Here is a 15,413-nt window from a genome sequence, read left to right as displayed (position 1 = left end):
TTTGGCTCAAAATGTGGCATGGATCAAAGCATAACTTTATATGGGTCAGTAAAACCCAGTCATACATGTAATGATTTCTTAAACTGGCCTCCCCAGGAAGATAAGCTGGCTGTGTCAATAAAAGTCTCAAGGGCTTCCCTGGTGGCGCAGTGGTTGGGAATCTGCCTGCCAATGCAGGGGACACGGGTTCGAGCCCTGGTCTGGGAAGATCCCACATGCCGCGGAGCAACCAGGCCCGTGAGCCACAACTACTGAGCCTGCGCGTCTGGAGCCTGTGCTCCGCAACAAGAGAGGCCGTGACAGTGAGAGGCCCGCGTACCGCAATGAAGAGTGGCCCCTGCTTGCCACAACTAGAGAAATCCCTCGCACAGAAACGAAGACCCAACACAGCCAAAAATAAATTAATTAATTTAAAAAAAAAGCACAAATATTAAAAAAAAAAAAAGTCTCAAGAGGTCTTAGAAGGAAACAAGGCACTGAGAGAAATATGGGTCCATTTCTCTTCTGCTGTGTCAGCTTTGAAAGAGAGGGACAGATAAGCAATTGCTTTTGCTCTGATAGACAGGGTGGGGGAATTTCATGAAAGATGTGAGCACTGGTCATGTCCTGGGGCTGAACGGTCAACATTAGATCCATCCTGGGGGATGGTGCCCCTAATCCTGAACCCTGACCCTGAGCCCCTCCCCGTGATGGGAAGGGTGACAGCCATATAACCGAGCCATGGTCTCAGATTTTATTGAGCATCAGAATCACTTGGAGATGAAGTACAGATTGCTGGGCCCCACTCCAGCATTTCTGACTCAATAGGTCTGGGGGGTGGGAGACCCAAGAATTTGCATTTCTAATGAGTTCTTAGGTGGTGCTGCTGTTGGTCATCTGGGGACCACTCGTTGAGAACCACTTATCTAGAAGGAGCTATTGAGATCTTGTCCTTTGAAAACTCATCCAAACTGACGTTTGTGACAGCCTTCTTCATGGGATCTAGAGTAGGGGATTGGGAGGTTGGGAAATGTGTGCCATTTTTGGTTTTCCTTTTTTTTCATTCAAGTGTTCCATGAATGATGAATGAGCTTTTGTTTCTTAAGTGCCCAGTGTTAGAATGCTCAGTTCAGTCAGTCTGGGAGGGTAGGCTGGGGGGAATTGAACTAGGCTGGGAACGATTAAAATGAGGCCCCCAAAATAAACTTGCAGCACTGATAGCAGTTCTCAGTGAAGAGGCAGCTATTCCAAGAGGTGTCTCAGTGAAGAGGCAGCTATTCCAAGAGGTGTCTATCGGCTAAGCTTCCTGCCATAGCACCACCCACATCTTTTCCACGGAAATTACCAGCGCTGACTAAAGTCCTTTGGTGGGCTTTTCTGTCCACAGACTAAGCAATGAGCATCTTATGGGCAGGAACCTTGACAGTTCTATTTGCAACACAAGGCCAGACCAGTGCCTGGCTCTCTGAAGATTTTCATAAATGTTTGCTGGATAAAGAACAAATGGTTCAGAAACTTAAAAAAGCAAATTCCCAGAAGTCTGGGGCAATAGCTCTTGGAAAGAATGAAACTGGAGTGGTCTGGATATTTGTGAGCTGATCAGTGAGCACAACTTATTGCTATGGGAGAAAAACACTGGATTTCAGATAGAGGTGCCTGGAATCCATTTTCCTGGCAGAGTCACACCGGTGCCTACTTGAGGGCTGTGGCTTAGAGGTAGTAACAGCCCCATGATGGGCACCATCTGTGCTGTTGAGTTCAGTGCTTCATGCCCTGGGCCTGGCACAGAGCCTGGTACACAGTAACTGCTCAAAATGGTTTTTTTTTAACTTTAAAAAAAAATTATTTAATTTATTTTCAAATTTTTGGCTGTGTTGGGTCTTCGTTGCTGCGCACGGGCTTTCTCTAGTTGCAGCGAGCGGGGGCTACTCTTCGTTGCGACGTGCGGGCTTCTCATTGCGGTAGCTGCTATTAAATGTTTTCCATGTTGTACTATTAGAAATAATACTTCAGGGAACATTTTTATACATATGTCCTTATTTGCATTTTTCGATTAATCCTCTAAGAAAAATCCTTAAAGTAGATTTTTTTAGGTCAAAGGTTATGATACATGTTGGAGGTGGAGCAGGAAATAAGCTATGTTTCAAGAGTATCGATGAATTATGACTTTCCTCCTACCAAGAGTTCACAAGAAGTATGAGAATTGTTTCTAAAATAGTTTCGGAGAGCCACGGATTTTAAATGGAGTCGATCGCTGTGTTACTGCCTTGGACAGGATTCCAGTCATCAGTCCCTTTGAAATGTTTCCCTTCATAATAAGCACATAGCATGCAAATTTCTAAATCCAGAAAGGAAAGAGCAAATAAATAAGCTTCTAAAATGTAAGGCCCTTTAAGAAACCAAGTAAGCTACACAATGCTTACTGGAATTAGGCTACTCTGCAAGGCAGGCTGGGTAAATTCTCAAGATGACAGGCCACTAAACTGTTTTTCTAGGGACAATAAGGGACCCTGCTTGGCACCTGTTTTGGGAGAAGTGGAGAAAGCACATAGGCAGCCAGCCAAAAGCTTTAGTGCCTCATTGGAATTCATCTGGGGTGCGGTGGGCATCTGTCTTTGGACTGTTTTGTTCACTGTTTGTCCCTGTGCCTGGCAAGGAACCACAACATCACACTGTAGGCTTCACAACCACACACTCTCCCCTGAATATATTTCCCTAATTCCACTGGGCACAACCTGATGTAGCATTGTCTGTGCTGGGAGGTGCTTAGAGGAATATGAAAGCTCTCAAAAATCCAAGGTGACTGTAGGGAGATTATCAACTAGCTGTAAACACCGGACAGATTGTATTAGTCAAAGTTTCTGGTTGCATACATTGATACCCATCTGGCTAGATGAAGTTTGTGAAATAAAAAATAATATATATATGTGTTCCTGACACAGAGCTCCTAAAACCCTTGTAAATCCCTAAGTGATAAGAACACGAGGAGCATCTTTTGTTCTAATGAGGTGACTCTAGGTGGGCTCCTGGGTGAACCCTGGATGGGGGCTGGTCACCAGAAAGACCAAGCCGTGATTTGAAGTGTGGAATTTTCAGCCCCATCCGTCATCCTCCAGAGAGGGGAGAGGGGTTGGAAATGGAGCTAATAATTGATCATGCCTACGAGAGGAAGCCTCCATAAAATCCCAATAGTATGGGGTTCAGTGAGCTTTCAAGCTGGTGAATACATCCACGTACTGGGAGGGTGGCGCACCCCAACTCCACAAGGACAGAAGCTCCTGCACTTGGGACCCCGTCCCCCCCAGACCTCACCCTATGTACTCTTCATCTGTCTCTTCATCTATATCCTTTATCATATCCTCTAATAAACTGGTAAATATGTTTCCCTGAGTTCTATGAGCCACTCTAGCAAAGTAATTGAACCTTATGGCGGCAGGGGGGGGGAAGGGTGTGTGGATCATGGGAACCCCTGATTTGTCCCCACGTTTGACAGAAGTTGTGGGCAACCTGGGGTCCTACACCTGCGATTGGCATTGGAAGTGGGGTGGGAGCAGTCTTGTGGGACTGAGCCCTTAACCTGTGGCATAGTGTCAGAACTGAGTTAAACTGTAGGACACCCAGCTGGTGTTGTGGAGAATTGCTTGGGGCAGGGACCGCCCCTCCACACACACATCTGGTATAGAAGTATTGTGAATGTGGTGATAGTATGAGAGCAAAGGAGACATACAGGAGCAAAGGACAGAAGGAGACATACAGAGCAAAGACTTGTAGGTTTTTCCAATAGAAAGGTGCAAAAGGATTTATTAGAGAATATTAAGAACCTCTGGGATGCTCTAAATCCACGTAGATGGGAAAAATAACCAACCATGCAATGGAGCTTACTCTAGGCTCCAGAGAATATACCTTTACCACCTCACTAGGCACCCTCATTAGTCACGTTCCCTTGGGACTGGACACCTGTCTCTCCAGCTCTGCTTCCCCTGGCCACCAGCGACCTTGGCTACTTGACTACCAGGAGCACATTCCCCCCTGCCACTCCTTCACCTTGCTCATTTGTGAAGCCACAACTCATGTGGATGCATCTGGTTGGTGGAACCCAGGTCATGGGCCCCCACCTTAGCTGTAAGGAAGTCTAGGAATGCCCATTGTGGAGTTTCTACTGTGGGAAGGCATGCTTCATATAAAAATATTGCCAAAATGTAGGGAGAATCTTGAAAAGATTGGGTGGCTGCAAATGACAAATATTCATTATCCAATGAATGAAAACTACTGGGGCAAAAAAAAGCAACACAGTTAAAGATTTTGTGGCATAAATTATTTGGGTATTAGAGGATTTCAGAGAAAGGAAAGGAACTTGTGAGCAGTGGTTTGGCACAGACAATCTTGAATTTGGTACAAAGGAAATAAAGGATTTGAATTGGAAGAGGAAACGGAAACAGAGGGCATTTCAGGCGGAAATTCAGCTTGAGCAAAGGCATGGAGAAGGAGGGGGCTGTATAATTTGTTGTCCAAACCAGCACACTTGAGGGTAAAAGTGTAACCGAGCAGGACCCTATGAAGCCTTCCCAGGACAGATCCCCCCATGTCCTGTGCCTGCCTCTTGTTTTCATAAAAACTTTAGATTCCTAGGTCTTCCTGAGTTCCAAAGAATAAATGTAATCAAAGTGTGAAAATGCAGAAACAAAGGAAAACAGCGAAGCAAGACAAAAAAATAATAGTTAGCCATTAAACAAAGTCAAGGACCTTTAGTTCCTCCTCAAGGGCTAAGATAATATTCTGAGCCATGTCCTTTGAACTGTTTTGCAGATACTGAAAGCCCCACCAGGTGGAAGAAGTTAACTGTATGCTGACCACGAACACGTGGACCCCAGACTGGTTGGAACCAGACGGTTGATGATGTTGACTCCTGATTGCCTCACCACCAACCAATCAGAAGAATGTCCATGAGCTGACTGTGTACCCTGCAACCCTCTCCCTCACCCAGTCTTTAAAAACCTTCCTCTGAAAGCCATCGGATAGTTCAGGCCTTTTGAGTGTTAGCTGCCTGGACTCCTTGCTTGGTGCCCTGCAATAAACCTTACACTTTCCTTCACCACAACCCAGTGTCAGCAGATTGGCTTTACTGCAAGTGGGTGAGTGGACCCAAGTTTTGTTTGCTAACAAAATGAAACACTCTAAAAAATTATACTGGGACAATAGGCATCAACTGGGATTCGAGCCGGGAAAACTGGGGTTGACCCCTTATAGATAGGAGAATGCCTAAACTTCTTAACATATCCACAAGTAGTTGAACATATTTCATCAATCTCGGGAATTCCCTCCTCTCCAGGCTTAACTTCATTCTGTACTTTAAAACCCAGTTTAAATGAACCCCCTCTGTGAAGCCTTCCCCCTCACCCCTCAGCCCCCTGCAGCATCAGTCACTCCCTCACTGTATGAGTTTCCTATTGCTGCTGTAACAAATTATCACAAATTTCATGGCTTAAAACGACACAAATTTATTATCTTACAATTCTGGAGGTCAGAAGTCCAAGATGGGCTGCAGGATTGTGTCCTTACTGGAGGCTCCAGAAAAGAATACATTTCCTTGCCTTTTCTAGCTCCTAGAGGCCACCTTTATTCCTTGACTCATGGCCTCTTCCTCCATTTTCAAAGCCAACAGCCTAGTATCTTTAAATCTCTCTGTCTCTCTCTGTCTCTGTCTCTCTCTCCCTCTCTCACTTCTGCTTCTGTTGTCACTTTACCTTCTCTCTTTACCGCTGTTGTCATGTTGCCTGTTTGACCCTGACCCATCTGCCTCCTTCTTATAAAGTCCCTTGTGATTAAATTGGCCCCTCTTGGACAATCCAGGATAATCTCTCCTTCTCAAAGTCCTTAATCTCTGTCTCTCACATGCACAGCTTTGAATATGATTACTTTATAGCTCACGTTGGTTGTGTGCCTGTTCCATCAGAACAGAGTTTATGATCGTTTGGGTTCAGCTAGATGTAGTGACCTGAATCCTTCCCTGTACCTAACCTTAACTCAAACCCAACCAAGTACTGTTCTCCCTGACTTGTCTGGAATTTAGCTATCTGGCAGAGGGCTGGGGAAGGTGGCTGATGGTCGCAGGGATTAGTGTTTGGTTTCCATTTGCTCCTCCCATCTCAGCCCCATGCCTTTACTTAGTTTTCTGATGGACCTCATGTCCCCAGTTTCAGTCCAAACTCTCTTATACTCATTCTTTTTTTTTTTCCACATCTTTATTGGAGTATAAATGCTACACAGGGGCTTCCTTGGTGGCGCAGTGGTTGGGAGCCCGCCTGCCGACGCAGGTGACATGGGTTCGAGCCCTGGTCTGGGACGATCCCACATGCCGTGGAGCAATGGAGCCCGTGCACCACAACTACTGAGCCTGCGCTCTGGAGCCCACGAGCCACAACTACTGAGCCTGAGTGCCACAACTACTGAAGCCTGCATGCCTAGAGCCCGTGCTCTGCAACGGGAGAGGCCACCCAATGAGAAGCCCGCGCACTGCAGCGAGGGGTGGCCCCTGCTCGCCACAACTAGAGAAAAGCCTGCGCACAGCAACAAAGACCCAAGGCAGCCAAAAATAAAAAAAATTAATTAATTAAAAAAAATGCTATACAATGTTGTGTTAGTTTCTGCTGTACAACAAAGTGAATCAGCTATATGTATACATATATCCCCCTATCCCCTCCCTCTTGCGTCTCCCTCCCACCCTCCCTATCCCACCCCTCTAGGTGGTCACAAAGCACCGAGCTGATCTCCCTGTGCTATGCGGCTGCTTCCCACTAGCTATCTATTTTACATTTGGTAGTGTATATATGTCAATGCTACTCTCTCACTTCATCACAGCTTCCCCCTCCCCCCCATGCCCTTAAGTCTGTTCTCTACATCTGTGTCTTAATTCCTGCCCTGCCAATAGGTTCATCCATACCATTTTTAAAAATTCCATATATATGCTTTAGCATACGGTATTTGTTTTTCTCTTTCTCACTTACTTCACTCTGTATAACAGATTCTAGGTCCATCCACCTCACTACAAATAACTCAATTTTGTTCCTTTTTATGGCTGAGTAATATTCCATTGTATATATGTGCCACATCTTCTTTATCCATTCATCTGTCGATGGACATTTAGGTTGGTTCCATGTCCTGGCTATTGTAAATAGAGCTGCAATGAACATTGTGGTACATGACTCTTTTTGAATTATGGTTTTCTCAGGGTATATGCCCAGTAGTGGGATTGCTGGGTCATATGGTAGTTTTATTTTTAGTTTTTTAAGGAACCTCCATACTGTTCTCCATAGTGGCTGTATCAATTTACATTCTCACCAACAGTGTAGGAGGGTTCCCTTTTCTCCACACCCTCTCCAGCATTTATTGTTTGTAGATTTTTTGACGATGGCCATTCTGACTGGTGTGATGTGATATCGTATTATAGTTTTGATTTACATTTCTCTAATAATTAACAATGTTGAACATCTTTTCATGTACCCCTTGGCCATCTGTATGTCTTTGGAGAAATGTCTATTTAGGTATTCTGCCCATTTTTTGATTGGGTTGTTTGTTTCTATGATATTAAGCTGCATGAGCTGTTTGTAAATTTTGGAGATTAATCCCTTGTCAGTCTCATCGTTTGCAAATATTTTCTCCCATTCTGTGGGTTGTCTTTTTGGTTTGTTTATGGTTTCCTTTGCTGTGCAAAAGCTTCTGAGTTTAATTAGGTCCAATTTGTTTATTTTTGTTTTTATTTCCATTACTCTGGGAGACAGATCAAAAAAGATATTGCTGCAATTTATGTCAGAGAGTGTTCTGCCTATGTTTTCCTCTAAGAGTTTTATAGTGTCCAGTCTTAAATTTAGGTCTTTAATCCATTTTGAGTTTATTTTTGTGTATGGTGTTAAAGAGTGTTCTAATTTCATTTTTTTACATGTAGCTGTCCAGTTTTCCCAGCACCATTTATTGAAGAGACTGTCTTCCCTCCATTGTATAGTCTTGCCTCCTTTGTCATAGGTTAAGTGCTTTGACTATAGATTGACTCTGAAAGTTGGAGATCAATAGCTCGTGTTTGCATTACTGTCCTTCCATCTCCAAGTCTTGGGCTCTCTCTGTCCTAAATGATTCAGCACCTCCTTCCATTCTAATACTGTAACTCAAATATTTTAGGAAAGAACTAAGATGTAAATCATAAATAAAATCCTGTTTGTTCTATTAATGTATTACTAACCCTATGCTTTATTTATTTATTTTTTAATTTTTAAAATTTTATTTATTTATTTTTGGCTGTGTTGGGTCTTCGTTTCTGTGCGAGGGCTTTCTCTAGTTGCGGCGAGCGGGGGCCACTCTTCATCGCGGTGCGTGGGCCTCTCACTGTGGCGGCCTCTCTTGTTGCGGAGCACAGGCTCCAGACTCTCAGGCTCAGTAGTTGTGGCTCACGGGCCTAGTTGCTCCACGGCACGTGGGATCTTCCCAGACCAGGGCTCGAACCCATGTCCCCTGCATTGGCAGGCAGATTCTCAACCACTGCGCCACCAGGGAAGCCCAACCCTATGCTTTAAATTTGTCAATATCAATATCTTTTTATCTATCATCTTCCCATCCTAGACTGTAGTTCTCCTGGGACAGCGATTGTGTCTGGCACCCCGTCCCTCTTTGTCACAGGCTTTTTGCCAAGCAGTTTATTAATAACGTTTGTGCCGTGGCTGATAAAGGAGGATGAGGAGCATGGTGATAGCAGGGTTTGAATCTCAGCCCTTTTCTAATGGGATAAATGAGACACTCCTTTGGCTGGGAACTTACAGACTAGGCTGAAGGGACTTCTTTCAGAGAGGCATCATTTCTTACTGCCCTTCCCAGGGGTAGATGAAATTAAGCAGGTGTCCTCCAGGCCAGCTTCTGCCATCCACTCCAGTCCAGAGGTACAGGACGCGGTTACAGCTCTCTGGCCACAATCCGGCACTGTTCCCTTAAGGATCCCCTGGTAGAGGACTTGCGATTATAATGTTGGCCACTGGTGGGAGCTTTCTCCATCCACAGCCGCTGTGATAACAGATAAGATCACGCTCTGTGTAGAGTTCTGTAACTTCCTCTTCTCACTCAGTAATGCATCTTGGACCCCATTCTGTACCAGTGCGTGTATAGCAATTGGTGGTTATTTAGATTGTTTACAACTCTTGGCAATTGTAAACATAATTGAGATGACCATTATGGTCCCTACATTGCTTGGATTGGAGCTGCTTATAACCCACTCTTCGCCTGCTTGTAGGAGAGAGGTTGCCCCCTTCTCACAAGGAGAACTGGCTGTGAAATTGGGCAGTGGATTACGGGGTATGTGAAGCTATGCACCCCTCCTTGGCTCCCTCAGGATCTGGCTGCTTGCAGGCTACTCATCTCTGCTCCTTTCCTGTCCCAGAGGGTATTCTGGGGTATAATTGTCTGCACTTCTTATAACACTCTGGAATGTAGGTAAGGGTGTTATCATTCCCATTTCCCCCCATTTGTACATAACTGCTCTGCTTCTGCTTCCGTGATATCTTTTTTTTTTGTTTTTTTGTTTTTGCTTGTTTTATTTTTTCTTTGCTTTCTTTCTCTCTTTACATTTTTTTTTATTACTTTTTGTTGTTGTTTTCTTTTTCTTTTTTCTTTTCTGCTCCTGCCATGTCTTCCAGCTCACTGGGGCAGGCCAGGGGGTGGTGCCAGTAGATGGTAGCTGTTCACCTGAGCTTGGGTAAGTTCATTTTGGCCTCGAATTCAGCTTTATGGAGCTGATCTTTTGACGGCTATTTTACTCCCATGTGTATTTTTCACTTGATTCAGAACTCGGAGGGGGAGATGTGATTATTCAACACTCTCACAAACAACAGTGTGGGCTCTGGAGACGGGATCCAGTCTCAAATCCCAGTCCTTTCATTTACTAGTTTTGTGACCTCTGGCAAGTTACCTTCTCTGAGCCTCAATTTATTCATCTGGAACATGGGGTTTGTGATAATTAGCCACCGTTAGAGCTGTTTAAATAGTGGGTATAATGAACTTAATATATTTCTTGACACATTAAATGCTCAATAAATGTTAATTATTTTGACCTACGCTCTGAAACAGTTCAAATGGCATAGAAATTATCTGATCCTTGCAGGTTAGTGAAAATTATTTAGTAAATCCATCTGGTCTGGGGGCTTTGTGAGTTAGATCAGGGGTCAGGAAGTCATGGCCCATGGGTCAAATCTGGCCCTACACCTGTTTTTGCATGGCCTGAAAGCTAAGAATAGATTTTACATTTTTTAAATGATTGAACAAATCAAAGGAGGAATAATATTATTCATTTATTTATCTTGGAAAACTATTTTTTTATTGAAGTATATCTGACATATAATGTGTAAATTTAAGGTGTACAACAGGTTAATTTGATACATTTATATGTTGTAATATAATTGCCAGTGTAGAAATAATTAGCATGTCTGTCACATCATATAATTATCATTAGTTTTTAGTGGTTGGAATGGTTAAGTTCTAGTCTCTTAGCAGGTCTGATGATTATAATATAATATTGTTGTCTATATTCATTATACTGTGCATTAGATCTCTAGGGCTTATTTACTACTTGTTGCAAGTTTGTGTCCTTAAACAACATCTGTCTTATACCCCCACCCCCCATCCCCTGGTAGCCACCATTTTACTTTCTGTTTCTACACGTTTGGCTTTTCTAGATTTAACATATGAAGATATCATACAGTATTTGTTTTTCTCTGTCTGACTTATCTCACTTAGCATAATGTCTCAAGCTCCATTCATGTTGTCGCAAATGGCAGGATGTCCTTTCTCATGACTGAATAATATTCCGTGGTATATAAATATATACCACATCTTCTTTATCCATTCGTCCACTGATGGGCACTTAGGTTGTTTCCATATCTTGGTTCTTGTGAATAATGCTGCAATGAACCATGGGAGTGCAAACATTTCCAAAAGAAGAATAATACATTGTGACACTTGGAGATTATGTGAAAATCCAATTTCAGTGTCCATAAATATTTATTGGGAGACGACCATGCTCATTTGTTACAGATTGTTTTCATGTTACAGTGGCCGAGTTGAGTAGTTGCAGCAGAGACCTGTGTGTCCCATCAAGCCTAGAATATTTACTACCTGGCCCCTTATGGAAAAAGTTTGCTGACCCTGAAGCAGACGACTGACACCTTTTAATTTCTTCTATGCTTATTATCCTATTCAGAAATATAGTAAGAGTAAGAGAGGAGGATTTTCTCCTTTGCCATGTTGAGCAGGCAGTGATGATGGCATAGCCAATGAGAGATGGTATGTAGATAGCAAATATCTCAATGAGGTTGTCATTAGATTCCCATTAATGTAGAGCAGGAAAATCTTAAAATGAAGCCTGAGTTGTCCATTCCTGTGCATGACAAGGTCAAGGGCCCACATTGAAATCCCGTAGTGTGTGTCTGCTTAGGGCAATCCTGGCAACCTTACTTGTTTCTTCTGAGCTGGACTATTGTCCTCCCTCTGCTCAAATAAATCCAGACCATTCTCTTCCAGGAGCCACTTCAGAATATGTTCCTTACCATCGATCAATGGAAAGAAATGATGTATGTGGAAGTGTTGTGTGAAATGTGGACTAGAATAAAATGTTGACTATTATGGTTATTTTATACAAATGCGATTGTCTGGGTTTGTTTGGTTTGCTTGATCAACCCTGGCACAGCCTTTCCTGCTGCTTGCTGAAGGCCTATTTCTGGTTATCCTGGGTTTCGTCTCTGCTGCTGATGTTGGGTTCTGTCCTTTGGATGGAGAAGAGGATGCCTGCAGGCCCAGAGCTGCTGTTTATAATCAATACTACTGTTGTTTTATTTTTGTTAACAGAGCTCACCCTCTTTGTCTGATGGAACTCAGCTACCTTCCATCAATGTACAATGACCAAGGACATTGTTATGCCTTTGGGAAAGGGTTGATAGGGGAATGCAACAGCAACTAGGGTGTCAATGACAAAGTCCCAGGTTCCCATCCTCCTATATCCAGGCTAACTGCCAAGCCTCCGGGTAGATGTCTAAGTGTCCTAGACAAGGCATCCTGTATTTCCCTTTTGCTTTTGGATTCTGTCATCGCTGCTCCAGGCAATTCTGTTAATCATTCCCTTTGTCAAGTTTACCCAGGGTTGGGCAGATCCCATGAGCAGATTCCCTTAAACTCACACGCCCCTGACTTGTAAGCCAGAACCATCAACTTCCAGTGGGAACTGTGAGGGCTGGAGATGGCTCAAACCAGCGGACACTCTCCATCGCCGTATGGTCCAGTGGGAGTTTAACACTGGCCTATTTTATGCTTGGGCAATGAGGCCTTGTGCCCAAATTCATAATTTTATATTATCCCTATGTCCCTCATTGTGGGGGGACCCAGAAGTTATAATAACAATCTCTAAAGGCAACGCCTTGATAAAGTCCAGATAATTTGCCAACGATGTTCTCTCCTTCTGCCCCATTCCATCACCCACTCCCTCCTCCACCCACTCCATTCCAGCCACTGCCACCATAGACCACCGGAACTCTTCTCTCCAAGGTCGACAGTGTCCACTCAGCCACTAAGTTTAAAAGACAGTTTTTCATTCTTACCTTGCATTTCATATCTGCCCTCAAAACCCCCTCTTGCTTACCTCCTGTGATCTTGCACCCGGGAGGACTAGAACACGCATCTCCAGATGCTGCAGGGTCAGTCTGAGGTGTGACCCTCACTCTGGAATTCTGGTGAGTCTGAGGCAACCTCCACGTTAGTCAATGGAAGGAGTAATGCTCGGCAGAAACCCCACCGCCAGATCCTGTAGGAAGGAAGGCAGAGGAGCTGAAGCCTTTGTGATGTGGCCTTGGTTAGTTAGTCAGATTAAAACCTGAACTCAAACCTGCATGAGAATCCCTGTCCTCTCTCTCAGCAGACATGTTCACTTCCTGTTTCAGAGGAGACAGAAGCCACGGGCTGGATTCCAAGCGGTCACGTCTAATAAGCCCTTTTCATGCCTTATCTCGCTTGACTCTGCAGATTTTACTTCACCCCTCCTTTCCACTGTGACCCCTCTTATGTCTCTGCCCTTGTTTTATAAGTCTCCTTGGTGGCTTCCCTTCCTTCTGTTTGTCTAGACTTTTCTGACAGTCAATTCTCTTCTCTCTTCATGAGCTTGGCAATTTAAACCACACTCAGGGCTTCACTTACAATTTTTATGATCACTAAAGCCCTGTCTCCAGCCCAGGGCTCTCTTGATAGCTCCAAATCTGCTTATTGGATGTTCACGGGACTATTCTAGGTGCTTCCAACTTGACAGATGGAACTCTGGTTCCTTCTTCCAGGCATCTTGTAGCACTCTGCCCCAGGCCCGACGTTTGTTCAGACACATGGCACTACCTGCAGCTCCCAGACACATCGTTCTCACGGCTCCCTAGCAGCAGTTATGCTGCTGTGTGTTTCCTGCACCTGGAACTCCCTTCTCTTCCTTATTCCCCATCCCCCAGTCTTCTCAAGATTAAGTTCAGAAGTCATTCCATCCAGGGTAGCCTTCCTTGAGTCCCTTTGCTCTTACCCTGTGTGCACACCATTGTGGAACTCATTACACAGAATTCTAATTGTGTGATTCTCTTCTTCTTCCCTTGCTGGCTTGTGGTGAGCTCTCTGGGGACAGAATCCCAACGACAGCACAGCCCCACTCTCTTGCCATTCTGCCGTTGACTGAAGGAAAAACGCACAACATAAGAGCTGTGAGCTTGGGTTTTATTTGGGGACCTTACTGAGGACTCTAGCCTCTCAGGAGCTCTGAGCGAACCGCTCTGAAGAGGCAGGGGAGAAGCCGGTATATATATATGATTTTTGGCTGTGGAATACGTGCAGGCGAGCATACATCTCGGTAAGAGATTACAGGTAGTCACAAGGATCAGATATCTCAGTTAATGGTTTGGTATTTTTGTGTGTGTGTATGGGAAGATGCAAGAATCTGGGTTCATTAAAATTCTTCCCGAGATGTCTCTGTCTAAGGGGACTGCTTCTCCAAAGCACAGAGTGTCCTGTTATCGTCCTAATTTCCTCAGTGACTTAAGCCTTGTAGGACTGGGTGGTGAGAAACACCCTTTGTTCCTCTTTGTTTACATTGCTCTGTGTGAGGGAGAAGCTTTTTTTAAATCACAAGTTATCCACTGATGTTAGAGTATATTTGAGAGTTCTGGCCAGAGGTTTGCTGTCTTGCTTGTGCAATCAAATCACTTGGGAGCTTTTAGAAAATACAGGTTCCCCATGCTCCCCTTTCTGGAGATTTTGACTCAATAGATCTGAGGTAAATTCCAGACACTTGGACTATTTAAACTCCACTAGTGACTCTGTGGGGCAACAGGACTGGGAACCACGGAGAAGGTCCTTTACTAACGAGGGACACGTTGATGAACTGTGTTGTCAGTGAGCACATGGCAGGGCTTGGTAAGTCCCAACCAGGGGGCAGCAGTGGTACCCCACTCAATCCCACAGGATGGTGGGGAGGTCCTGCAGCCAGCTCTCCCTCCGTCCCCAAGGAGCGGCGGGCACAAACAAATACAGTATGCTAACACATATATATGGAATCTAAGAAAAAAAAAAAAAACAGGTCATGAATAACCTAGTGGTAAGACGGGAATAAAGACACAGACCTACTAGAGAATGGACTTGAGGATATGGGGAGGGGGAAGGGTAAGATGTGACAGGGTGAGAGAGTGGCATGGACATATATACACTACCAAATGTAAAATAGATAGCTAGTGGGAAGCAGCCGCATAGCACAGGGAGATCAGCTTGGTGCTTTGTGACCACCTAGAGGGGTGGGATAGGGAGGGTGGGAGGGAGGGAGACGCAAGAGGGAAGAGATATGGGAACATATGTGTATGTATAATTGATTCACTTTGTTATAAAGCAGAAACTAACACACCATTGTAAAGCAATTATACTCCAATAAAGATGTTAAAAAAAAAAGTAATGAGAACCATGGAGACCTGGGTTCATACTGTTTGCAGTCTCAGATCGTAGGACAGTTACTCAGTTTATATAAGTTAATGCAGTTTTCTCATTTGTAAAAGATGGCTAATAAAAGTGCCACACCATAGGTTTTATATGATGAATAAATTGTGTGTGTGTGTGTGTAAAATTTACCAGTCTGACACAAACTTAACTCTCAATAAGAGTTGACTACTATTTTCTTGTCCTTTTTGTCAAACGTGTCATAGGTTCTTCCTAGTTTAGAGCACTGATGAAAGCCACATAATCACCAATTTTCAGAACTAGAAGGAAACCTAGATTCACTTCCTCTCTCTGAAATAGATGGAGAAGCAAACACAGCTCATGGTTTCTGAATCTGTAGACCCATGGACCCAAGGAGGTAGTCAAATCTCTCTTACAGCACTTGGAGCTGTGAGGAATTC

This window comes from Balaenoptera physalus (assembly GCF_965194825.1).
Source record: "Balaenoptera physalus genome assembly, chromosome: 10".
NCBI lineage: Eukaryota > Metazoa > Chordata > Mammalia > Artiodactyla > Balaenopteridae > Balaenoptera > Balaenoptera physalus.
The sequence above is the reverse complement of the archived record's forward strand: the minus strand, read 5'-3'. Positions refer to the sequence as shown.